General features: G+C 51.6%; 1 protein-coding gene across 3 annotated transcripts in view; it reads left to right on the forward strand.

The window, feature by feature from the left end:
• The window catches only part of SEPTIN9 (septin 9), a 155870-nt gene that overhangs the window by 33853 nt on the left and 95873 nt on the right, over positions 1–26144 (forward strand). The window lies entirely within an intron of this gene.

The following is a 26144-nucleotide window of genomic DNA, read 5'->3' on the forward strand; positions in this document are numbered from 1 at the left end:
AATTTTTTTCTGATCCGAGGATTTCTTTCTATGTAAAGCCCTACTAAGGAATGACTTGAAAGTCACATTGTTATGCATTAAAGAACTGCCCTAAATAATGACACAGCGTGACATTGGGACTATCCTGAGCCATTTACCAACGGTCACTGCAGCCGTTTCGTACCGCAAGGGCCTGGGGTGCCCAGCACTCCATCCCGGACGCTGAACTGCTTTTAAAACTGTGGTAAAATTACGTAACGTAAAATTTACCATTGTAACAATTCTTAGGTATACAGTTCGGTGGCATTAACTACATTCTTTCACATAGTTGCGCCACCATTCATCTCCGGAACCTTCTTCATCTTCCCAAGTGAAACTGTCCCCGTTAAACACTCGCTCCCTCTCCCCAGCCCCTGGCAACCTCCCTTCCACTTTCGATGGATTTGACTATTCCAGGTTTCTTATGCAAGTGGAATCAGGTAACATTTGTCTCTTTTGTGGTTGGCTTGTGTCACTTAGCATAATGACGTCAAGGTTCATCCACTTTAAAGCAGGTGTCCAAATTCCCTCCTGTTTAAGGCTGACTAATGCTCCATTTTCTGGAGAGACCACATTTTGTTCATCCGTTCATCTAGCTATGGATAGATGCTTGGGTTCTCCCACCTTTTAGCCACTGTGAATAAGGCTGCCGTGAACAGGGGTGTACAGATATCTGCTTGAGTCCTTGTTTTCAGATCTTTGGGGTCTATACTCAGAAGTAGAGTTGCTGGGTCATATGGTACTTCGATGTTTAATTGGGGGCGGGGGTACTGCCATACCGTTTCCACAGCAGCTGCAGCAGTTTACGTTCCCACCAGCAATGCCCGAGGACTCCACATTTCTCTGCATCCTCCCAACACGTGTTATTTTCTCCCTCCCTCCTTCCTTCTCTTCTCTCTCTTTTTTATAATAATCATTCTAATGGGTGTGAGCTGGTATCTCATTGTGGTTTTGATTTCATTTCTCTGATGATCATGATGCATCTTTTCCTGTACTTGTTGGCCTCTGTATGTCTTCATTGGAGAAATGTCTATTCAAGACTTTTGCCAGTTTTTTAATTGAGTTGTTTGTTTGGTTTTTCTTGTTGTTGGGTTGTAGGAGTTCTTTATATCTTCTGGATATTAGTCCCTTATCTGAGATACGATTTGCAAATATTTTCTCCCGTTCTGTGGGTTGCCTTTTCACTCTGTTGATGGTGTCCTTTGATGCACCAAAGTTTTTAATTTTGATGAAGTCCAATTTATCTATTTTTTTCTTTTGTTGCCTGCGCTTTTGGTGTCATACCCAATGTCAGAAAGCTTTTTCCTATTTTTTTCCTAAGAAGTTTATAGTTTTCGCTCTTGTTATTGGGCCTTTGATCTGTTTTGAGTTAATTTTACATGGTGTGAGGTAAGGCTCTGACTTCCTGTCCTGGGCTCTTGGTTCACGCCTCTTTTTCCCTCACATCCAGACCGACTCCAGGGTGCAGTGGGAAATCCTGGGTTGGGCCAGGGAGCCCCAGCTGTGCCCCCGGACATGGCTGGACATGTGCTCTGCCTGGAATAGCCAGGCCTGGGTCCTTCTGGGCCGATTATGGAGGTCAGCCTGGGGTCTCCTGGGGTTCACTGCCGATGTGCCTTTTGTTCTCAGTGGTGTCACTGCCTGGCATGTATGTGAGACCGTCTGGCTGTATGTCAGCGTGTGGGGCTTCGTGTCTGTCAGTCGGTGCCCTCGCGCCTTCCCAGAAAGCCTCCCCTGTCCCCACTCTCCCTCTTTGCTTCTGCCGTCTGGTCTCCATCTGCTTGTCTGCCTCCTGTTCAGAGGTGGCCGTCCCTGTGTCTCCCTTCCAATCTGGGCACAAGCCTCTCTCGTAAAGCCACCATTGAAACCCCTTTGCCCCAAATCCCTCTGCCACTGGCCCTTCCTTCACCACCCACATGAAGACTGCAGATGGGCTCAGAGGTGGATTCAGCTCCCCCTGGGCTACCCGGGGGACTGGGTGTGGTGTGGCCGTGGGACCTAAAGGAGAAATCAGGTATTTCCTTTTAACAAGTGGCCCAAGTTTGGAGAACTGTTTTAAGCCTCCTGTCCCACCTTGAACTCAAGACCTGCAGCACCAGAAATCTCAGCTCATGAAGACCCCTCTCTGCATGTGGGCTTCAGACCTGCCCTCAGACCTTCTGATCCTCTCTCTCTTTTTTTTTTTGCAAACCAGGAAACTCTGACTTGAGCAAAGCTGAATAAACAAAGCAACACACCCCTTGTAAATTAGCAATGAGGCTCTAAAACTTTGCAGTGAGAACTTTAAAATGCTTTTGTGCTGGGCTGAGCTCTGGAGCAGAGGGGTGTGACTGAGCCACTGGGCTTGCGCGGCAGGAACCCCCTATCCCAGCCTCCCAGCCTCCGTTTCTCCTCCCTGTCCTATCTTTCCTCCCTGCAGCAAGCGAGTGGGAATGATCAGTAACCGCTGTTTGTATCCTCTGCCTTGAAGTCACCTCATGTCGTTAGGTCCCCGGGTTCCTGTTCACAGGACCACTAGCACGGGTCATTCCAATTCATGTGACAAATACTTGGTGAGGTCCTGCTACGTGCCGGCACTTTGCTGGGTTCTTGGCCTACAGCGAGGAGTGAGGAAGATACTGCCATTGCTCCCTTGGGACTTACAGTCTCAACTGGATGTCGGGTAGCTAAGGAATAAACACATCAGCAGATGATTTTAGATAAAGGCTGTGAAGAAGCCAAGAACAGGTGGAGTGATTATGACTAGGTGTGTGTGTGTGTGTGTGTGTGTGTGTGTGTGTGTGTGTGTGTGTGTGTGTATGTGTGTATAGTGGGGGGAAGGGGAATTAATGGATGCCCTTCCTGAGGAGGTGACTTTGAGCTGAAATTTGCATGACGAGAAGGACCTGACCAGGCCAAAATCCAGAGGAAGAGTGTTCAGGTAAGGGGAACAGCAAGTGCAAAGGTCCTGAGGTGGTTTTATCATGAAGATGTGAATGGCTAGACTGTGTCATCAGAGGAGGGGGCAAGTATGAGACCAGTGACACAGGTGGGGTCAGGTTGAGCCCAGCCTTGGAGGGCCTGGTGAAGGTTGGTTTGTTTGGCACGATGGGCCCAGGTGGAGGGCGTAGCAGGACCTGCATGCCCTGTGGCTGCTGAGAATGGCCTGAGGCAGGCCGGGAGGAGAAGCAGGGAGGCCTGGAGGGGAAGAGGCTGTTGTCGTTGCTCTTTGCAGTTGGATGGGAAGGGCCTGTGATTGCTGGGTGGACCCCAGTGGTTGAAGAGGCCACTGGACGTGGTGGCCTGCCCTGCCCTACCCTGCCGCTACCGTTTTTAGGATGGAGCACTTGTGATGTCTGAGCCCACAAGTTGCGGGCTGTGGTTTGGCGTGTGCCTGGCTGAGTGTGGGACGGCCTGAGTCCTGGGAAGGTGACTCCAGGAGCAGTCAGCCTCAAGGAAGGAACGCAGGCCTTGGAGCGGGAATCACTACTCTGGGCATCTTGTGTCTTGTCTCCTGGGTTCCCAAGTCTCCAGGCTGGGATAGCGCACGCCTCTGTGTGACACCACCTCCTGTGGGAGTGGCCTGAGCTGCTGCTTCTCCAGCTCCTGCGTTCCTGGGCGTTGTTGGAGTTGGCCGTTGGGCAGACCATCCTGGCTTCTTTCTCTGCTTTCTTGGCAGTGTCTCTGCTCACCTGGAGAGGACTAGATGACACTCAGGGACAAAGGAGATACAAGAGCCTCTCTAATAGGACAGTGGGTGTCTGTGCACCTTGTCCCAAAGGGGACGCTTTGGTCAAAGCCCTACTTGCTCCTCAGAGCGTGTCTTCGACCATCACGGTACGTGGTGGGGGCCACACAGGTGCAAGTGTCGCGTACAGAAGTCTCACCACTGGGCCTGGGGTTTCCCCTTTTCATGGCTTTGCGCCAGTCCCATGTCCCTGTCTGCCCCTGCGGCCCCTGGTGTTCACCCTGGGCGGCCCTCAGCCGGGACTCTGCTCCCCACCATCCTCCCAGTTCAGCCCTGGCTGGCTTGTCCCTCCAGCCTGGCTGAGGTCCAGGTGCCCTCTCCAGGTAGCATGTCCAATCCAAGGACGCAGGTCACACAGCCATGCCCGCTGTGTGGGACACCACACAGGATAGTGTTCCCCGATAATAACTAAAGAACTACAGCTTTGGAATTGTTTGACTTCCATGTGTTTCCAAGTTCAAGGGACTTCAGCGTGTCCTGATCCTGACGTCGCTGTGTCCGAGGGAGAGGGAAGGGGCTGGGACGCCATCCAGAAAGGGAAGTGTTGGGCTGTCCCTCTGTGATGTGTGTTTCAGGGTGGGGCGCGTACACTGGGCAAGGCCCTGCAGCCCCCACCGCCCCCCGGCTTGCAGAGAGCAGCCGGAAGAAAGGGGAACATGCGTCTCTCTGGGGAGGAGTGGACAGAGAGGCCCTGGTTCTGGAGACATGCACCTTCCATGCCCAGGCACCCCGGATTTTCTGCAGTGAGGGGCCCTGTGGATGGAACCTTGGGCAGGAGGAAGGTGACAGCTGTGGAGTTGGTGACTCCAGCTGGAGGAATTCGATGCAGAACGCATTTCGTCCAGGAGGTGGCGGTGCAAGCTCTCAAGAGCCCTGCTCCTCCTGGCTTTTCACTTGCCTTGAGTCTATGGGAAGCCACGGCTCCAGTGTTATTTCCACTCACTGTGGCAGCTCTGGCAGGCAGGGAAAGTGGCAGGCGGGGAAAATGGGAAATACCATGAGGACAGGGAGGCACCTCTCCTGACATTGGGGTGGGAACGCTGGAGGTGACGCCCCAGGACGCCGGCCTTACACTGGGCAAGGCCCGGCAGGTGTGAGAGTTCAGGGCTGCGGGCCAAGGGTCTCCTGCCTCCTCTTTTTTCTTCCCTATTTTTGGTTGACATGTCGCAGTCTATTTAAAAAATTTTCCAGCTTTTCACTATGAAAAATTTCAAACATCTAGGAAAGATGAAAGAATGCTAGCACGAATACCTACCTAGATTCTGCAGTGCAAACTTCGTTCGCTTCCCGACACGTCCATGCCCCCTTCCACCAACAGTCCACCTGAACTTTGGATGCATTTCAAAGTAAGTTACTGCTGTCCGCACACATTACCCTGTCACGCTTCGGCTTGCGTTTCATCAGTGAGCGTCCTTGACTTGCGATGGGGTTACGTCCCGATAAACCCACTGTGAGTGGGAAATATCAGAAGCTGGAAATGCTGTGACTACGCCTCACCTACCGAGCACCATAGCTTCGCCTGCCCGCTTTCTGCTGAATGTGTGCCTATGGCTGTTGCACCACCGTGAAGTTGAAAAACCGTCCGTCTGTGTTTGTTTATGGTTCTTTTTCTCTTTGAAGTAAAATGGATGCACGAGAAGGCCCAGACCTTAAGTGTACCGTTCTCTGAATCGGGACGTACGTGTACATGATGTATCAAAACTCCGCTAGAATATAGAATGCCACCATCGCCTGGTGCCCTTGCCAGCCACTCTCTGCCCCCATCGCTGGTTTTTCCACTATCGATGAATTTTGCCAGTTTGAATGTGTTTTCCATGTGCCTGTGTTGCTACTGGTACCAGTTGTTTGCTTCCTTATTGCTGATTGTCCATCCTGGGAACGTGCTGTGGTTTCGTAGCCGTTTTGATCACGGGCCCCGGGCTGTTCTTATCTGGGACTCTTGGGAATTAAGCTGCCGAGAGCTTCTTGTACCAGTTTCTTTATGGGCATGTGCTTCCCATAAATATCGAGAAGTAGGGCTGTTTGGCCAGAGGGTATGTGTTTGGTTTTATAAGAAACTGCCAGATCTTTTCCCCAAGTGGCTGAACCGTTTTACACACCCACCAGCAATGCAGAAGAGTTCCGGGCTCTCCACGTCCTCGCCAGCGTTTGGTGCTGTCACTCACAGTGCAGTTGTTCCGGTGGGTTCTGCGGGGTGTGTGTGCACTGGTGTCTATTATGGCTCTCATTTGCATTTGCCCAATGACGAATGCTGTTGAGCACATTTTCATGTACTTGTTGGCTATTCATAAATGTTCCTTTGGGAAATGTCTTTTCAAGTCTGTCGCCCAGGTTAAAATTGGGTTGCTTGACTATTCTTTCTGGATACTGGTCTTTTGTCAGAGAGATGGATTGCAAATATTTTTTCCCAGTTGGTGGCTTGCCTGTTCATTTCCTAATGGTATCTTTTTATGAGCGAAATTTTGCAATTTTAATTTTGGTGAAGTTTAATTGAACAAATTTCTTTCTTTTGGTTACCACTTTCTGTGTTCTTTATAAGAAAACTTTGCCTAACTCCAGGTTGCAAAGATGTTTTCAATGTTTTCTTCTAGAAGCTTTATAGTTATAGATTTTATTTTAGGTTTAGAAATCACTTTGAATTAATTTTTGTATATAGTATGAGGTTAAGGTTCATTTTCTTCTTTTTTTCTTCTTTTTTTCATGGCTTTTCAGTTCTAGCACCATTTGCTGAAAAGACATTCTTTATTCAGTTACCTTGGCACCTTTGTTGAACATCAATTGACTGTATTTGTAGTTCTATTTGGGGACTCTATCATGTTCTACTGATATTTTGTGTATTCTCTCATCAGTACCACATTGTCTTAACTAATGTGGCTTTATAGTAAGTCTTGAAATGAGGTTTCTCATTGCTTTGGATATTCTAAATCCTTTTAATTTCCTTGTAAATTTTAGAAATAGTGTGTCAGCTTCTACAGAAATGCTGTGTGACTTTTGATTGAGATTGCATTCAATCTGTATGTCAGTTTAAGGAGAATCGATATTTTAACAGCATTAAGTCTTCTAATCTCATAAACCCCGGTATGTCTCCGTTTTTTAAGGTCTTTCGTATTTCCCTTATTTTTCTGTAGTTTTCAATGAAAAGTTCTTCATGTCAGTTGTTAAATCTATTCCTCTTATATTTTTTGGTGCTACTGTAAATTGAGTATTTTAAATTTCATTTTCAATTGTTTGCTGTTAGTATATAAAAATACAATTATCCTGTGACCTCTCAAAGTCGTTTTTTATTCTAGTACTTGTTTTGTGGATATTTTATGATTTACTAAGTAAGCAACCATAGTTAGTTTTACTTCTTTGTTTCTGACCTTGTACGTTTAATTTCCTTTTCTTGCCTTATTGCACTAGCTAGAACTACCAATATAATACTGAATAGACATGGTGAGTGGACACCCTTGCTTTGTGCCAGGACTTAGAATGTTAACTATAGGTTTTCCATATATGTCCTTGTCAGACTGAGGAAATCCTTTCTATCCCTAATTTGCTGGAATTTTTAACATGAATGGGTTTTGACTTTGGTAAATGCTTCTTCTGTACAGAAATCCCCCCTTATCCTCCAGGGATACGTTCCAAGACCCCTAGTGGATGCCTGAAACTGTGGATGCTATCAAACCCTACATAGCCTATGCTTTTTCCTATATATACATACCTAGGATAAAGTTTAACTTATAAATTAGGCACAGTAGGAAATGAACAATAACAATAAAATAGAGCAGTTACCACAATCTACTGTAATGAACGTTATGTGAATGGCTTTGGGCCATTGTTAAATAAGGGTTACTTGAACACAGGCAGTGTGATCCATGACAGCCAGTCTGATAACGGAGGCAGCTACTAAGTGACTGACAGGTGCGGAGTGTACAGTGTTGGCGACAAAGGGAAGATTCACATCCCGGGCGGGATGGAGCGAGATCTCAGAAAGGCTCGCAATTTAAAACTTATGAATTGTTTATTTCTGAAATTTTCCATTTAATGCTTTTGGACTGGAGTTGCCCGTAGGTAACTGAAACTGGGGAAAATGAAACCGCGGATAAAGGGGGACGACTGTATCTCTGGAAGTGATTATTTTTTTCTCCTTTATTCTATTAATAGGGTGAATTACAATGATTGATGTTTGAATATGAAACCAAGTTTGTATTCCTGGAATAACTAATATGGTTATGATTTGAAAATTTAGTTGTTTTTTTGTAATTCTTTTTATATATATTGCTGGGTTTTATTTGTCTATTTTTTTGTTAAGGATATTTTGTGTTGATTCATGAAGGATATTGGTGTGGTATTTTCTTAGTTAGTTAGTTGTGTTAACATCTTTGTCAGGGTTATTTTGGTCTCATAAAATGAGTTCAGAAGTATTTCCTCTTTCTCAGTTTTCTGTAAAAGTTTGCATAAGGTTGTTGTTATTTCTTCCTTAAATGTTTGCTAGACTTCACCAAGGAAACCATATGTCCCTAGCATTTTGGGTTTGTTTGTTTTTTTTAAATTACAAATTAAGTATTTGTGTTAATATATTAAATAAATTTAATATTTAATTATATTAAATTTATTTAACAGAAATTTATTATTTAATTGTATTAAACTTATTTAACAGATAAAGAGAGCTATTCAAGTTTTTTTACTTCCTCTTTTGTCAGTTTTGGTAAGTTGTATTTCGAAGGAACTTGTCCATTTCATGTAAGTTGCTGGATGTATTCATATAAGGTTGTCCATAATATTTCTTTATTATTATTTTTATTATTTTTATTATTTTATTATTATTAAGATTTTATTGGGGAAGGGGGACAGGATTGGGGAACAGTGTGTACTTCTAGGACTTTTTTCCAAGTCAAGTTGTTGTCCTTTCAATCTTAGTTGTGGAGGGTGCCGTTCAGCTTCAAGTTGTTGTCCTTTCAGTCTTAGTTGTGGAGGGCACAGCTCAGCTCCAGGTCCAGTTGCCGTTTTCTAGTTGCAGGGGGCACAGCCCACCATCCTTTGCAGGAGTTGAACCAGCAACTTTGTGGTTGAGAGGTCGCGCTGCAACCAACTGAGCCATCCAGGAGCTCAGCAGCTCAGCTCAAGGTGCCGTATTCAATCTTAGTTGCAGGGGGCACAGCCCGCCATCCCTTGCGGGAGTTGAGGAATCGAACTGGCAACCTTGTGGTTGAGAGCCCGAGCTCCGGCCAACTGAGCCATCCGGGAGGCAGCTCAGCGCAAAGTGCCATGTTCAATCTTAGTTGCAGGGGGTGCTACCCACCATCCCTTGCAGGACTCGAGGAGTTGAACTGGCAACTTTGTGGTTGAGAGCCCACTGGCCCATGTGGGAATCGAACCGGTAGCCTTCAGAGTTAGGAGCATGGAGCTGCAATCTCCTGAGCCACCAGGCCGGTCCCTTATTATTATTTTAATGTCTATAGGATCTTCGGGATAACGCTTCACTCCTAATATTGGTAATTTATGTTCTCCATTCTTTCTCTCTTTCTCTCATCAGTCTAGCTATCAGTCTATTGACCTGTAAATCTTCATGAAGAACCAACTTTTGGCTTTATTTTCTTTCTACTGTACATTTTCTTGATTTCTGCCCTTATCTTCATTACTTCCTTCCTTCTACCTACTTTGGTGTATCAGTCAGGGCCCAGGCAGGAAATAGAAACCACACCAGTAATTTGAACAACAAAGTGTAACATAAAGAATTATTAACTGATAAAGGTGGTTAACTACTAAAAGGGAGAGAGGGGACCCAGAAGAACAGAAACAGTAAATATGAGAAGCAGCTGCTTTAGAAGAAATCACAGGGGAAAACTTTGTGACATTGTGTTTGGCCATGATTTCTTGGACATGACACCAAAAGCACAGGCAAAAAAATTAAAAGAAAGATAAATTGGGCTTTATCAAAATTAAAAACTTTTGTGCATCAAAAGATGCCATCGACAGAGTACAAAGGAAATCCATTTAATGGGAGAAAATATTTACAAATCATATATCTGATTAATATTTAGACGACATAGAAAACTCAGTAACAAAAAAACCCAATTAAAAAATTGGCAAAGGACTTGAACAGACATTTCTCCAAAGAAGACATGCAGATGCCAGTAAGTCCATGAAAGATACTCAACATCACTAATCATTAGAGAAATGCAAATCAAAACCGAGTGACGTACCACCTCTCACTCATCAGAATGGTGATTATAAATAAACAAAGAGGAAATAGCGCATGTTGGTGAGGATGTGGGGACATTGGAATCCCTTGGCGCTGCTGGTGGGAATGTAAAATGGTATAGCCTCTAAGGAAATAGTTTGGTGGTTCCTCAAAAAAATTAAACGTAGAAATACCATATGGGCCAGCCTGGTGGCTCAGGTGGTTGGAGCGCGGTGCTCCTAAAGCCAAGGTCGCCGGTTCGATTCCCACAGGGGCCAGTGAGCTGCGCCCTCTACAGCTAAGATTGTGAACAACGGCTCTCCCTGGAGCTGGGCTACCATGTGTTACCAGGAGTGGCCGGTGGCCAGCATGAGTGGCCGGCAGCCAGTGTGAGTGGCCGTGAGCTGCTGTGAGCGGCCGACCGACGACTGGTGACCGACTACCTCAGTCGTCGGAGCGCAAGGCTCATAACACCAGCACGGGCCAGGGAGCTGGGTCCTGCACAACTAGACTGAGAAACAATGGCGTGAACCTGAGTGGGGGTGGGGGAAGAGTGGAAGGAGGTGGGGGAAAGAAATACCATATGATCCAGCAATTCCCCTTCTAGTTATGTGACCCAAGGAATTGAAAGCACAGGTATGTGTCCACATTCATAGAAGTGGTTACCAGAGACGGGCGGGGGGATGGGGAGGTAGGTGTTTGATGGGGACAGTTTCAGTCTGGGAAGATGAAAACATTCTAGATGGAAGGATGGTGGTGACGGCTGCACAACAATGTAAATGTGCTTAACCACTTAAAAATTATTAAAATGGTAAATTTTATGTAATGGATGTTTTTCCACACACACGCAAAAGCAGCAGCTACTCCTTCTGGGGCTGAGGGAAAGTGCATGAGAAGGAAGAACCCGGAGCATCATCCTGCCTCGCTGAGTCTTGGGTTCAGGTCCTGTTGAAGAGCGTGTAGTTGCCACAGAAACCTGTGGCCTGCTGGTGGCAAAAAGCTCCTGCCAGAGGCGTGGATGGAGTTGGTCTGTGGGGGCAGCTTATTGAGTGGCAGGGAAATTTCTGGAGGGTGTGGGCAGGTTGGAGCTGGTCCACAGAAACTGCCCACCAGGTGTCTGAGAAGTTGGCTGGTGGGGTGGGTGGGTGTTTGAGCTGGTCCACAGGAAGGGCCGTCTGGGGAGCTAGAGAAAGTCAGCTGTGCTGCAGGAGGAACAGGGCACACAGAACCTCTGCTATATCCGAAGTGTGTGTGTGTGTGTGTGTGTGTGTGTGTGTAGAGGAAATGATTCACCCCAGTGTGCAAAGGTAGGGGTCAGAGCAGGCAGCCCAAGGGTTAAAGGAGCCCAGAGGAGGAAATGGGGTGGGGTGGGAACAGGAGATGCAATGGAGCCGGAACTGCCTGCCACACCTAGAAGGGATGGCAGAGGTTACCAGGTTACCGGGAAGCTCCAGACAGAACTGCAGTCAAATCCTGAAGTCCAGTCATATTTCATGAAGCCTGGGGATCCCTCAAGATAAAAGAAAAGACACCTCTGCGTGTGTGTGTGCGTTTGTACACACGCATGTGCACACAGCTCTCGTTTTCCATTTTTCTGTCTTTCTGACCACCACCAAGAATTTCCGTGAGCCTCTCCACCCTTCCCCAGGCTGCACGTGGAGGGACACACGTGCACATACACGCGCGCGCGCGCACACACACACACACACACACACACACACAGAGTCGGGGTGAGCCCCCCCCCTTGGATTGTACCTCAGCCTGGCAGGAAACTGGACTCTGGGAAACTTCAGGCCCCGCCCTTGGCACAAAACCATGTTTTTCGTTGCTGTTCATTCAAGGGAACAGAAAGTGGAGGTGGGGTGGGGACAGTTTACCGTCAGAAGAGCAGATTTTGTCTAGTGCAGTTGAGGGCCTGTCCTGGTGGCTTATGTCCCAAGCTCTGGAGGTCTCAGGACAGACATCTCTGTGCCCCAGGGTGTCTCCCAAGGTTGGGAGCAGCCACACTCCACGCTGGACCTTCTCCTGGAGTCCTGGGCCAATATCAGGATTTAGTTACGTGAAAGAGCCTCTGCAGTTACCTGGCCCTGTGGCCCCCAAGCTGCCTGAGTGCGGGTGGCTACTTAAGTCGCCTGGGAATCCTGTTAAAGTACAGGTTCTGGGCCAACCCTGGTACACCGGGTTCAGATGAGGGCCCTGAGTTGCCCAGAGTGAGTGACTTGGGGGGTACCAGGATGGCGGGAGTCCCCCGAGAGTAGATACTCAGTGAGCGGGACGTCTACTAAGACAGGACGTGGGAATATCCGGGGACGCTTGCTGACCAGAGGCCGGAGCTCAGGGTGAACAGCCGCGTGACCTTGCAGACGAGACAAAATAATGGATGTGGACTTTGGTTGCAGCAGGGAGGGGACACCGTGCCACTAGGCCACCCTTGCTCAGGCCCTGGATTGGTCCTGTGGCTGCTGAAACAAATGACCACAAATCGGGGACTCAAGCAAGAGAAATCTATTCTCTCCCAGTTCTGGGGCCCACATGTCATGATTAAGAAGTGCCAGACGGGTCTGGGGAAGCACGTGCAGCTATGAACACACGTCTGTGCTGTGTGTGTGTGAGGGGGACTTGAGGCCACCACAAGCAGAGACCACCTCCCAGAGGTCCCTAGAAGAGGCCCTGGCAGCACCTGCCCCTCCTGGTTCTAAGGACGAGCTCCAAGAGCAGCAGCTATGGAAGCACATGGCATGCCATGCTGTTTTAAGCACAGAACACGTGTCTCATTTTTATGTACTTAGCAAACCTGTAGCACTTGCTTTGTGCCAGGCACTGTTCTAAGCACTTGCAAGAGTTAACGTTTTCAATTCATAACAACCCTGTAAAAAGTCCGTAGTGTTATCCCCATTTTATAGATGAGGCAACTGAGGTATACAGGAACTTGCCCAAGGTCTGTCTGTCTCCTTCACGCTCACACTCCCATTCGTACACACGCTCACACCCTCACTCGACGCTTGTTTCTCTTCTGATGTGAAGACCGTGATCAGGGTCTCGCCGTAGCCCTGTCTTGCTGTGGCCACTGAGGGACATTCGTGCAGCCTGGTCCCTCTGGCCCGTCTTCCGGCCACCCACACGCTCCTGCCCAGCCCGGAGCCTTTTTTCCAGCTTGAGGGGGGGCTGAATGTCCCCTTACTCCCTGGAGGTCACTGGTCAGGTTCAAATCCACTCCCACCAGCCTCTCCTGCTACCACGCCGTTGGCTGCCAGGGCCAGGCTGCTTGCTCGTGGATCTCGGCACCTGGCAGCTGTTCGGGAAGGAAGTGACACTTGAGCCGAGAATTCTGCTCCCAGGGAAGCTTTGGGAGGAGCAGCTGAGGGGACCTGCTGGCCCCCTGCTGCCATGTCCCTGCCACTTAGGACAGGCATGGATAAATCATGGCCTGAGCATCTCCCACAGGGAGCAGAGGGCAGGATGAGACCTGCTACCTGCTTGTCACACATTGTCAGTGAGGAATTGATCCAGTCCGGTGTGCTGGACCAGCCCACCCAGGCCAGTGCTGGGTGCCCACAGACGTCATCCCATGGAGGCCTGGTGCGGCCGGCACAGGCACTGCATTCCAAGGAAACCGAGACCCAGAGACATCAAGCAACTTGCCTGGACTCCACCAGCTAGTGATTGTAGCCAAGCCAGGATTTCTGTCCAGGTGTGTGACCCCAGAAGCCCACTTCTTCCTATTCCATCAGGCCCACGAAGGGACCGAGATCTTCTTCCCGAACTGGACTATACGGTGTCTGTGCGGCTGGGCTCACTGTAGTTGCTTAATTGAAATGTTGAATGAATGGGTCCATGCGCCCCTGTTGACACGAATGACTGGAAGCTGATGGCTTTGGCCCAAATGCCTGTCTCCATCCCCTGGCCCAGTGTCTCCCTCTGGGGTGTGTGACCTTGAAAACAATGACCCTTTCCATTCTGCCTTGGACGGCGTCTCCAAGTGGCGTCAGGAGAGCAGCTGGGGATTACCAGCGCCCTATTGCCAGCGGGCCGCGTGCCAGATCCCCGGCGTGGATGTGTGGGTGATTGTCAGCCACACGTGTGCAAAGAGCTGCCCATGTGGGACTTGTGCAAATGCACCCCCTCCCCAGCCTCCACCACCAGCCCCGCCGGTGGCTGCCAAAATCCTGCTGTGCAACGTTGGCCCATGGGGGGGTCTTGCCTTATGTCCCGGCTGCTGTGGCTGTTTGTTTGGGTCACACGGCTGTGTGCAAAGAGCCTGAACATGGATCGTGGGTCCTTCTACCTGGTGGGTGGAGACCCCCACCCCACGCACAGTGGCTGCCACATCTGAACGGCCTCCATGGTGAAGGGCTTACATGTGACCTGTACAAAACCACTGTGGGGGGTATAGACGTGCTCTGGCCTCTTCCTCCTGTGGCGAGGCTCTGAGTTTCCACCCTCACAAGAAAACCAGTATCTGAATCTTTGAGTAACTCACGGTGGTGTCCTCCCTGCTGGGCGTTCCTAGACCTGGATGTGATGCCACAAAACAAGGACCTTTGTTTGGTCTGAGTGACCAAACGAAGACCAGCCACCAGGTTCGTCTGAGGGAGCCATTATGCACGCTGGCCTCACTTATTCCTTCCCCTGCAGACACTCGCGATCGCCCACCACGCAGCCTCTCCCGAGCATCGCACGTACCTCACACCTGGCACGGCCTCCAGTCTGGTCTCCTTGGCCTCTAGAACCTTCTGCAGAGGCTCAAAGCCACAGCACCTGCTGCCCTTGCGCCTGTTTACATCCTTGTGGACAGATGTGGGGTTTGGACAAGTTCACGTCCCAGCAACTCCACTGATACCTAGGGGACTTGGCGGGCTCCTGTCCTCCCTGCACCTCTGCTTCCCATGGGGAAATGGGGGGAATGGAGACGCTACCATGGAGGTTCTTGAGGGTTACAGGAGGTAGTGATATAGGTAGTGAATGTCGTAGAGGGTGGGCACACAGTCAGCCTTCAGGAAAGCTGCTGTTCCTCCTTCACTTGTTCTTATTTCTCCCCCCCAACCTCCCCCCTCCAACCCTCCCCCGCCCTCCACGTCCTCCCTGCACTGCTGCTGGCGCTGTAATTGGTGCCCCCAGTGGTCCCCTCCATTCCGTTCCTCTCTTGGGTTCCCTAAATGGGGACTCCTGCACAGAATGGCGCCTGCCCTGCCTGGTGGACTGGGGGCAGCCTCAGGAGGCACACTCCAGGAAGGGGCTCGGGGACCATGTGGCAGTGTGGATGGGACACTGGTGGGGCAGGGGATGGTGCCATGGGAGAGGAAGCTGTTGAGACATTTGCCAGTGCCCACTCCCAGGGCTGTGATTCCGGCGGATGCGGTATTTTGGGGTCTGCCCCTGCTCCAGCACCTACAATGGCTCCCTATTACCTATCTCTTCCCTACGTTATTTTTGTGAAACTGTCAAACACGCAGCAAAGTTGGGCACATTTTGCAGTGCACAGTCCTATGCTTATCATTTAGGGTGTTTCCCCGAAAATAAGACCTGACTGGAAAATAAGCCCCAGCATGATTTCTCAGGAGGACATCCCCTGAACATAAGCCCTAATGCGTCTTTTGGAGCAAAACTTAATATAAGACCCGGTCTTATTTTCAGGGCAACATGGTAGAGTCTACCGTTAACAGCTTGCTTTATGACCTCTGTCCACCTGACCCTCCTTCCATCCAGCCACGCGTCCACCTTAGTTTTATTTTTGGTGCATTTCAACGTCAGCTGCGATTATCCTGATTCCCTGTGGAGTCACAGAATATATTCCAGTCTCACTTTCAAAACTTCTCACCAACTCCCCACTCCTTACACTCCTCCAGAACTATTTCTTATGCGCGAGCACTGCAGGAGGCGTTGGGGTCCTGGGTTTGTATCCTGACTCTGTCATTAACAGCTGTGCAACCCTCAGCAAACCATTTTGCCTCTCTAGGTCCAGTTTTCACACCTGTAAAATGGGAGGGGTTTAAACTAAATGTTATAGGTGATAAGAGCTACTGTTTACCAAGCTCCTGTTTTAGGCCAGACACTTTCCACTCACCATCTCTAAGCCTTTCAATCTAGTTCCCTAACAGTAGAGCTCGGGCAGGTGAAGTAAGTTGCCACCCCACCGCCCGATGAAAGGCTGCAGTGGGTCTGCACCCAGCAGTCTGACCCGGAGCTCAGGCCTCAGCACGTACCAGTGTTCCAGGGCTGTGCTTTGTTCCAGAAGCCATGTGCACATCCCTTCCGACTGTGTGTTGAGTGATGTCATGTTGGTAGTTTGTTGGCAGTCAGCCACTGTGAGCGTATTTACACCAGGGCAACGGGCAAACATCGGGCTTTCCCCCGCCCACCAGAGCAGGTTGTTAAATATTGACCAGGACGCCACTATTTCAGCCTTGTCTTTCATCCTTTCTTAACAGAAATCTTCCTGAAAGCTTTGAGTACTGATCTCTGTTTTAGTGGGTGGCGCCTCTTGAATGGAGCTCACGCGTCATCTGAAGGTCTTGCTTTGTCTCACCATTCTGCATGTCACTTCCTCCAGATCAGAGCTAAAGATGGAGCGATGAATGGGGAAGGTTCGGAGAAATGCAGCATTCACAGCGGTGTGTTGTGTTGTGTCCTGGACAACGGAAGCTTTGCTGGCAGATGGCATGAGGAAAGTGGGCACAAGGAAAGTGACGTGGTTCTGCAGGAAGGGGACATATGTGTCGAGGTTTTAGGTCCCCGACGGGATGTTTTCCCAGATAAATGTTCTAGGTTATTCGTAATGAAGTGGAAACCTCTCAGTTGTCGAGCCTTGTACACGCTGCTGGCGCACGTGTATTGCGTGGGCTCCATCCGTTGCCTTCTGTCCAGTGGCAGTGCCTGAGCCAGGGGCCTGTCCAGATGTGCTGCATTGGTGAGTCAGTGGCCTAGAATGTCCCCGTTGCCCTTGAAAGTAATGCTCCCAGCACCAGGCTACACTTGAGCTTGTGTGCGGGTCTCTTTTCCTCCGTCGCAGCTGCCCCAGCCAGACAGACAGATTCCTGGCCCCGTCCTGCCCCCCGGGTTGTGCAGCTCCAGATGCGCGCTCACTTGGGCAGAGATGGCAGGCCCAGGGCCAGGCGTGTGGTTGTGTGGATGGGACAAGCACGGAGACTTAGACTCCGTGGCCCCATCTGGAATGTCCCCACCCTGTCCCTGAAGGTGAGAAATTTCTCTCTGCTGGAGAACAGCTGTGCTGAGAAGGTGGCCCATCTGGCTGGCAGGAGTGCCGGGGGACAGGCGGGCTGATGCTCTTCGCCTCCTTCCTCCTGGCCGGGTGCTCCCTGCAGCAGGACAATCCTGTCACTCCCCTCTGTTGATTTTCTGCTGCACAAAGCCCACCTCCTGATCCCTGGTCCCCGCTGCCTGGCTTCCCCCTCTGGGAATGGTTTGGCTTAGAGGCTGCCATGGGCACTGGGAAGCCCAAGGAAGGGTCCCAAAGAGATTCCCTCTCCCTGGGGGCTCCAGGGAGGCTTCTGGAAGAAGCGGCACCTGAGCTAAGACCTGAAGGATTGAGCCCGGCCAAGGCGTGTGGGAAGGGCCCGCCAAGCAGAGCGCCTGGACTAAGACAGAACAGAGGTGTGACACCTGGCTTGTCTGGGAGCTGCGAAAGCTGGGCCTGCGCAGAGGGCATGGAGAAGCTCAGGAGAGGAGGCAGGGGTGGCTGGCAGGGTGGCCTTGTCAGCCCAGCTAGGCTGTCACCATATTGGGCAGGTGATGGGTGGCTTTTGCATTTTAGAAAGATCTCCCACCAGTAGTTGTGAGTTAGGTTGGGAAGAGCCAAGACCTTGGGCAGGGAGGCCACCTGCCAGCCTGGGTGAAAGAACCTGACTGTTTAGTGTTAATGAAAAACAAACTACCAACACCCCTCCCCCCCTCAAGCTGTGTCTGACTCTCGAGTCCCAGAGGTGGGAAGGGTGGTAATTGGCCCCAAAGGCCTCGGGCCATCTTGTTCCTGTTCTTTCTGGCTGGTTTCCTCCTTGGCTCACCCTTTCAGCTCCCTGCTTGCAGGAGTCTCCTGGGAGACTGCCTGTCCCCAGACGGGTAGCATGGCTGCCCAGGTCCCCAGGAGCCAAAGAGACACGGGGGCCCTCCCTTTGCTTCAGGGGCCCCCGACTGTAGACAGTCCAGGGGAGGCTGTGTGGGCCCCTGGGCCCTTGGGCCTGGCAGCCTTTGTCCTTTGTCTGGTCCCTCTCCTCACAGCCCAGCCAGAGCTGGCAACCCCCTGGCAAGGACTGTGGCTGGACCGAGTCACTCGAGTGACTCACGCTGGGGGAGAGCGGCGAGCGCACAGGCCAAATGCGTTACTAGCAAATCCATTACATCCCCAGGCCACTTCACAGAGGGACAAATGGTTCATTGAGGCTGATTTGGGTGCCGGCTGGCTCGGGTCACACTCAGGGTGGGGGAGATTTCATTATCCAGAAAAGCAACACCAGATTTGTGGGAGGGGGGGCAGCACCCGCTCTTCCTGTCTCCTCCCACGCAAAGCATGCTGTTCCCAAGACTTCGGGCCAAGAGCGCCCCGAGGCAGGATCCCAGGTACCGCAGCCACCTGCTCCCTTGGGGGCTGCAGCAGGCCAAGGGGTACATCTGGTGGCACAGAAACTCCTCTCACTTCGTGGTGGGTTGGGAATGGGGCAGAAAAGTCTAGCCCACAGGGAACCCCCACACGCATTTTGGCTGCTGCCTTCTGTGCCTTCGTCCACCGGACACTGTGTCTTCCGAGTAAGGCCTCCTCGTCCTCCATCGTCCCGTGGAATACAGAGAAGGCCCAGGGTGCTCAATGGAAGAAGAAGGAGGGGACAGGGACAGGAAGGGCAGGGGACCTGCCAACTCCAGATTCCCTCCCCGAGCACCTGTGGCTTCCCTGCTGAGGCCGTGATGTCCTGGCGTGGAGGGTGGTGGAGAGCCCCAGCCTCGTTCCCTTTCCCTCTGACCCCGGCTTTGCCCTCGGGGGGTGCTCTGGAGCACCCCGCAGAGGCCTGGGTCTGTTGGAGGGTTCAGAGCCCAGGTTGCATAGACACTTGCCACCTCCTTGAGCTCATGCTTCTAGAACAGTCCCTGGCTTTGCAGGCTGGGTTCCAGGAGATTTCCTCATAGTAACCATTCGATTGAAAATCAGTTCTCTTCCAGGGCCCCTTGCAAGTGTCCATAGTCAGATTTCCGTCTTTGTTGGGGACAAATGGGAGATCATGCCCCCGGGAGCCCCACCCCTAATACTCCCTAGGGGCCAGTGTCTCAGTCCCCTTCTCAGAATGGAGGGGGCAGATGCTCCAAATTCCAGGGCCCCAGAAAGAGCTGCCAGCAATCCATAACTCTGCATCTTCTTCCTGCCTTTCTGTTCTGCAAAAGAGTAAAGCAGATACGCTTTCCCATGGGCAAAAGCTACAGTCAAGCTGACCTTCTCTCTCTCTCTTTCTCTCTCTGTCTCTTTCTTTCTCTGTTTTAAATGACCCAAATAGGCCAAAGACAGAGTGAGCAGCAATGATAGGTGCTGAGCTCCCTGTCAGTGGAGGTGTTCAAGAGTAGGGCGGATGGGCATTTAGGGGGCAGGCACTGGAGGTGGATTCCAGCAGAGGGTGTGGATTCAGGCTAAGCCTTGAAGCCCCTTCTGAGAGGGTGCAGACGAGGGTGGGGGGTGGGGGGTTCCTGTGACCTTGCCCTTCCCGTGTTAATGGGTGCCATTCCGAATTTTAGCCCTCCCTCCTCCCACTTGCTGGGTGTCTCCTGAATGGTGGGCAGGGGCATTGTTAGGGCATGTGGCCACAGTCCAAGGGGGCAGGCGGGCGGGCAGCTCCCCAGAGACGACGTCACTTCGGTCACTGCGGTGACTTTAAAAATAAGTGCGGCCACAGAGGGCCTGCTGCCCTTTCTTCTCTGCTCAGACCCCGTTGTTCCCGCTGACGTGGAACTGGGGCAGGCTGGTGACTCAGCCCTGTCCCCACACTGCAGCAGTGGGGACTTGCCTCCAGCCTCCAAGCCCTTGAAGCAAGGTACCGGCTGGAGAAAAGTGGCGAGGCGGCCAGGACATGGAGAGGACACCTTGTCTCCCTAGGCAGTGGCTTAGCCAAGTCCCCTGGCAGCCCAGGGTGAGGAGTCTGCAGGCTGGCATAGTCGCTCACTGCTTCCAGGCTGGGCTGATACCAGGCTGGCCGCTCCTGCGAGGCCCCTTGGGTGACTTTGCAGGGCCACTGGAAGGGCCAGAGGGAGTCTTCCATCAGCCACAGTGTAGGGGGGCAGTGCTGAGCTCCCCCCACCCATCTCTGTGCCTCCAGCCTCAGATGGCTGCTAGGAAGTTGGGGAGTGGAGCCCATTCCAAAGCCCTGTTTTGGGGGCCGGAGTAGGAACAGAAGGTCATGGTACTGTAGAAAGATGGAATAACCAGGAATAAAACATGAGTCATCAAAAGAAGTGTATCTGGGTGATAACTCATCAAGCCCGTGGCGGGGGGCGGGGCAGACTTCTGAATTTGCTGATCGAAAGCCCATTGGACGTGCAGATAAACAAACCACGGCTGCCAGAGCCACAGGCCCAGCTCAGCTGCTGAGGAGTCATCGCGGAGGGGTCATAGTTTCCATCTAGGCCTTCTGCCCTCTGTGAGGAGCACCGCCCGGTCCTGGCTCCCTGGCTCCCTGGCTCCCATCGGTTTTAACATCATTGCAGTAACAGCTTCAAGTAACACTGAAAAATGGGAGGGGCAGGCAGTGCTGCATTCATTCCTAGGTCTGTTGCCAGAGCTTGGACACAGGGAACGTCCAAGCTGACTCAGGCCTGAGCATCCGTCAATGGGAGAGGGCCCTGGGAGAGTTGGGGGAGGGGTGAGGATGGGGGTCGGGGTGGGGAGGCCTCTAGCCAGGAGCAGAGAGCCTGCCCGGGGCCTGCAGGCCAGGAGCTTCCTTCTGTGGCTCGAAAGCTCGGATTTAGCAGAGTACTACTTTGTTTAAAAAGTTCCCCGCCTGGCAGATAAGGCCCTGGCTGCTGTGGCCAGAGTTTGCTGTAAATTGTCTGAACAAAGCAAGCTAGGGCGATAACTGGGAAGTGTGGGGAACCGATTAATCATGTGCTAAGAAAATGGCATTCTCCTTTGAAGTGAAACCTTATGGTTGCGTTTAGGCGGCCAGGCAGATGGTGTCAGGGTGTTTCGTAGCCTACACACTGGTTAAATATCAGCTGTACCCACAGACAGGCTTCACGGGAAGGCTGAAAAGCAGGCAGCCTGAGAGGCTGAGGAGCCTGAAGTACAGCTGGAGCCGATGTCACAGGGGCGCTGCAAAGGGACGTGGGGTCCTGGAGGCTTGGCCCAGGTGCACACAGCACCCTGCCTGTCATCCTGAATGCTGGGTTCGGGGCGGGTCTGTGTGGTGAATGGCAGGCCTGCAGGGAATCCCTGTGAGTTCTGAATGTCCCCTCTGCCACTTTGGGCTGATTCGCCGTCGGTGACCCTGTCATCCTGCAAGGGAAACTGGACCTTGTCATTCCACAGGATTTAACAGGTTCTCGGTAGTCCCCATTGCATTACTGGAGGCAAGGAAGCAACTGTCTCCATGGGTCTCCTGGGGCACCCTGGGATGGTCGTTCTGACATTTAAGACAGAAATGACAGACAGGAAGCCAGCAGGGGGAAAACCTGGGGGAGCTGTCCAGACAGAGAACAGCTAAATGGAAATGTCCTGAGGCTGGAGGTAGTGTGGACAGAGGGATGGAGGCCAGGGGAGCTGAGAGCGGGGAAGGGGGGGCAGGGCATGTGGGACCTTGGCCACCAAGGTAAGGAGTTTGCACGTGGTTCTTAGTGTGAAGGAGGCCCTGGGAGGTGAGGCAGTCTGACTTATCTATTCGAGCCTCCCTGAGTTCTGGGTGGAGGGAAGCGAGCATAGCGCCAGCAGGTCCGCGAGGCTTTGCAGGCACGCAGGACAGAGGATGGCAGAGTAGCAAGACTGACTTACACTCGGAAGCATTTTTGTGAGCCAGTTGTGAAACAGCCATTCTTAAAGATTCAATGATAGATACTGTAAAATACATCATTTACATTTTATAAAATACAGAAACTTAAAAATAAATCACATGTAATTTGTTATTTTCAATGAAATGACAGAATTACCGTATGATTCCACTTCTGAGTGAATACCCAAAAGAATTAGACGTAGAGCTTCAAAGGGACGTGTTCACAGCAGCCGAAAGGTGGAAGCGACCCAGGTGTCCGTGGACGGATGAATGGACACACACAGTGGGTCCATCCACACGATGGAATATTACTCAGCTTTAAAAGGGACGGAAATTCTGACAGCTGCTACGACATGAATGAACCCTGACTAGAGAACCTTGAAGACATTATGCTAAATGAAATAAGCCCAACACAAAAGGACAAATATTCTATTAAAGTTTCTGGAGTAGTCAAATCATAGAGACAGGAAGTAGAATTGTGGCTGCGGAGGGTTGGAGAGGGGAAGATACGGGGCTATTGTTTAATAGGAGTGGCGTTGGGGCAGATGAGAAAGTTCTGGAGATGGATGGTGGTGACAGCCGCACAACGTGTGAATGGGCTTCATGCACCCTTAAAAGTGGCTGCACCCTTAAACTGCACCCTTAAAAGTGGCTGAAAATGGTAATTTTTACCACAGTAAACAATGCATTGCCCTATTAGAAAAAATCAAGTTGTATATTGGATTTATATAGTGTAAATGACAAGTAATTAAAATGAAAACAAAGGGAATAATCACGCGACACTCACGCGTCCTAGGCATTTCACTGCATCTGTTATCTGCGTCCTTGAGTCCCCTACCTCTGCTGCATCTGGACAATAGGAAACCGTGTTCTGTTGGCTCCTGCACGGCTCTGCCCAGCTTCACCTTCAGGGTGTCACACTGGTAGCTCGAAGTGGGCCCAGGTCGGGGGAATTTACCCCACAGAAAAGGCACGTGCTACAAATCAGGTGTTGTTTGTGTGTAACCCCCAGGGTGCTGGTGGGTCCACAGGTGGCAGCAGACCCTTGGAATGGGGGCACTGCGGGAGGTCACAAGTGGATTGACCCGCAGATGCGCTGGGAGGTAGAAACTCACCGATGGCTCCAATGTGGCAGTGAGGGTAGCAGGACTCAGGTTGCTACCTAGACACCTGGGTGGATGGTGTCGCCATTTGCGGGGATGGCCGGCCGCAGGAGCTCGGGGATTGGAGAGGGTCCAGCAACTAACGGATGGATCCAAGGGCCTGGCGCTCAGGGAGGCCCTACTGTGCGTCAGGCCCAGGCAGAGCTGACGCCATATGGCCCCGGCCCTGGTGGAGCCCTGGTCTGAGGGGACAGATGAGCCACTTAATGGGGTGTCCTGTCCAAAGGCCCAGAGTGGCTGGGCAAACAGCCACTGTCCTCCCTCTGCTCCCCAAGTCCCACCTGGAGCTAGGGTCATGGATACTGATGTGCGAGCCATCCGGCTGCTTCCGCCCAATGTTTCCTCCCGCCCTCTTTTTCCCATGCTTTGCAAAGGTTCACTCCGCAGGGCTTGACATACCGGCTGTCTCTTCAGGCTCCTGCCCGTTTCCAGAAAGGCTTGAACTAGAGTTCGTACTACACCTTTCTTACCCATCTGTGGCCTCCCGCTTTTCTTATTAAAACTTGCTGTCTGAGCGCCCTGCTCCTAGATTCCCTCAGCACTGCCACTGCCGGACAGTGTTCATTTCCTAGGACAGCTTTGAGGCTTATAGACAGCTTTGACCTGAAGTGATTCAGATGGGACCTTCAGATTAGCATCCTGCGGCTGCTGTTACCAAGTACCACAGACCGTGGGGGCTCAAAACAACAGAAATGGGCTCTTTCCCAGTTCTGGAGGCTGGAAGCCCGAAATCAAGTGTGAGCAGCGGTGCGCTCCCTCCGATGGCTCCAGGGGAGACTCCTTCCTCTCCTCTTCCAGCTTCTGGGGCCCCCAGTGTTCCTTGGCTTGTCTCCTTACCTGGAGGTGTCTAGGTGACTCCAGTCTCTGCTTCCGACTCCACACGGCCTCTTGTCTATGTCTCCGTGTCTCCTTCTCTGTCTCTTATAAGGGCACTTGTCTTTGGGTCTAGGGCACACCCTAGCCCAGGATGACCGTATCTGGACATCATGACCTTAATTACATCTGCAAAGATCCTTTTACCAAATCAGGTCACATTCTGAGGTTCAGATGGGCCTGCCTTTGGGGGGGCCACCATTCCCCCCACAACAGGTCTCATGGTGGACCTGTGAGGGAGGTGGTCCCTCGGTGTCCCTCTCATCACACCTTCCCAGGGGGCTAGGCCTACATCTGCTCTTGCCGTCTCCGTGGCCTTGGGAGAGTGTACCATTACAGAAGGCGGACGCCTGACAGTTCTATTTTTCTTGCCAAATTTAAGCTCTTTTCTCTCTCTGCTGCCGCTCATGTTGTGTGCCCAGGGAGGGTCTCCACCAGCTCCCCTTGCGCTGATTGCTCGTGCCCTGGGTAAGGGGGATTGGGGGACCCTCACTGCCCTCCAGGGGTCAGGCCTTATTAAGGTCCTGGAGCCCCAGATTGGACACAGCCATGGGAAGTGATCAAAGGCTGGGGGATGATTAAAGGGCCGGGGTGGATGGTTTAAGCCGAGAAAGAGAAGGCCAAGGAAGCGACCGGCTGCTCTTCCAGTTTCGAGACGGCAATTATTGCGTGGAGGGTGGTGCCCAGCTGTTTCCCATCTCCTCCGAGGACAGGAAAACCAGGGAAAATAAATGATGTACAATTAGAGCGGTTGGTTAGATACAAGGGTGAACTTCCTGGCTGGGAGTGTGGCTAAGCTGGGTTGGGTTTCCTGGGCGAGCGTGGGGAATCTCCTTACCTGGCAGTGTCTAGGCCAGGTAACAGCACCCCAGTGGTTAAAGTGAAGGGGGGCTGGAGGCAGGGGGATGGACCGGACTGGTCCTGGAGCAGTCACGCTAACATGGGGCGCTTTCTGACCTCATAGGTCAACTCCTCCTGCCATTGTCCTTTGGGTTCCCACAGGGGAGCGTTTTGGTGAGGCGTGCACCCTGGCTGGGCTCCCTGAAGAGATAAGCTTAATGGCAGTGAATAATGCACAATAAGCTGACCCTATGCTAATCTGGCAGAGCCCAGGCCAGCCCTCTGGGAGAACAATCCCATGGGTGTGTCACCACTCACCAGGTGCCTTTTATAAACACACAGGAGAATAATGCTGTGGCCCAGGTTGGATGCCGGCCAGGACACCCCGCATCTTCCCGCCATCTTCCCCATGGCTGTGTTGTTAGGCTATTTCTTAGGGGCAGGGGACCACCAAACTCCCAAACACTGGCTGGACAGGTGGTCAGGCAGCGCCATGCGCTGGTGTTCAGACAGGAATGCCCTGGCTGGTTAGAAGCCATTGGGGGGGGGGGCGGGTATTAATGACAGTGGCAACTCCTTTTCTGAAATCCGGGCTCCCAGGCAGACGAGGGTGTGCGCGCATCTGAAATGTCTGTGGTTTTGCAGTTGCATGTCCACAAACTCACTTGGTTGAAAATAGTTCAGAATATCCAAAGCATGAGGGAGGGAGTGACTGCTTTTCTTAAAAAGGAAGGCCGTGATTTTTATCTACTCAAAAAAGCCCACCAAACCTAGTGCATTCTCTGCAAGTGGCCTAAATAACCGGGGTGACAGGCAGGCTTCAGCATCCCTTGCACATCAGAACTAGGGGTAGGGGGTCAGGAGGAGAGTGGCAGCGACCAACCTGAGACCCAGGACAAGCTGTGGGGCCACACTGAGGGGACGGTATTGCAGAGTTGCCCACCAGCCCAGAGGGTTTTATGCCCTGCTATGAATTCTCCCAGGGCCCCCTGATTTGGGGCAGAAACCCTGGGCCTAAGGCAATGAGGGGGAACGGGCAGGCATGCTTAACAGGCTCAGCCAAGGGGAGTACAAGAGGACCCCCCCCCACCCCAGTTGTCAGTGCCAGACCTGGAGGCTGGAGGGCCCTTCCTGGGGATTTGATCCTTTTGCTTTTCAAGTTCCAACCCATCCTTTTGTCCCCAGCCCTTAGGACCTGCCTGGTAGGCAATAAGGTTTAATCAAGGTTTGTTGATGAGATGGAGCAGGTAAAAGTTACTGCCCTTGGAGGGCAAGGCCCCGCCTGAGGTATGAGTCCAGATGGGGAGCAGGAGCCCCAGGCCCCTTTCTCCCCACTCCCTAACTCTTTCCTTCAGATACTGTGAAATATCTTCCTTCTAGGG

The sequence above is a fragment of the Rhinolophus ferrumequinum genome, chromosome 21 (genome assembly GCF_004115265.2).
Source record: "Rhinolophus ferrumequinum isolate MPI-CBG mRhiFer1 chromosome 21, mRhiFer1_v1.p, whole genome shotgun sequence".
NCBI classification, from domain to species: domain Eukaryota; kingdom Metazoa; phylum Chordata; class Mammalia; order Chiroptera; family Rhinolophidae; genus Rhinolophus; species Rhinolophus ferrumequinum.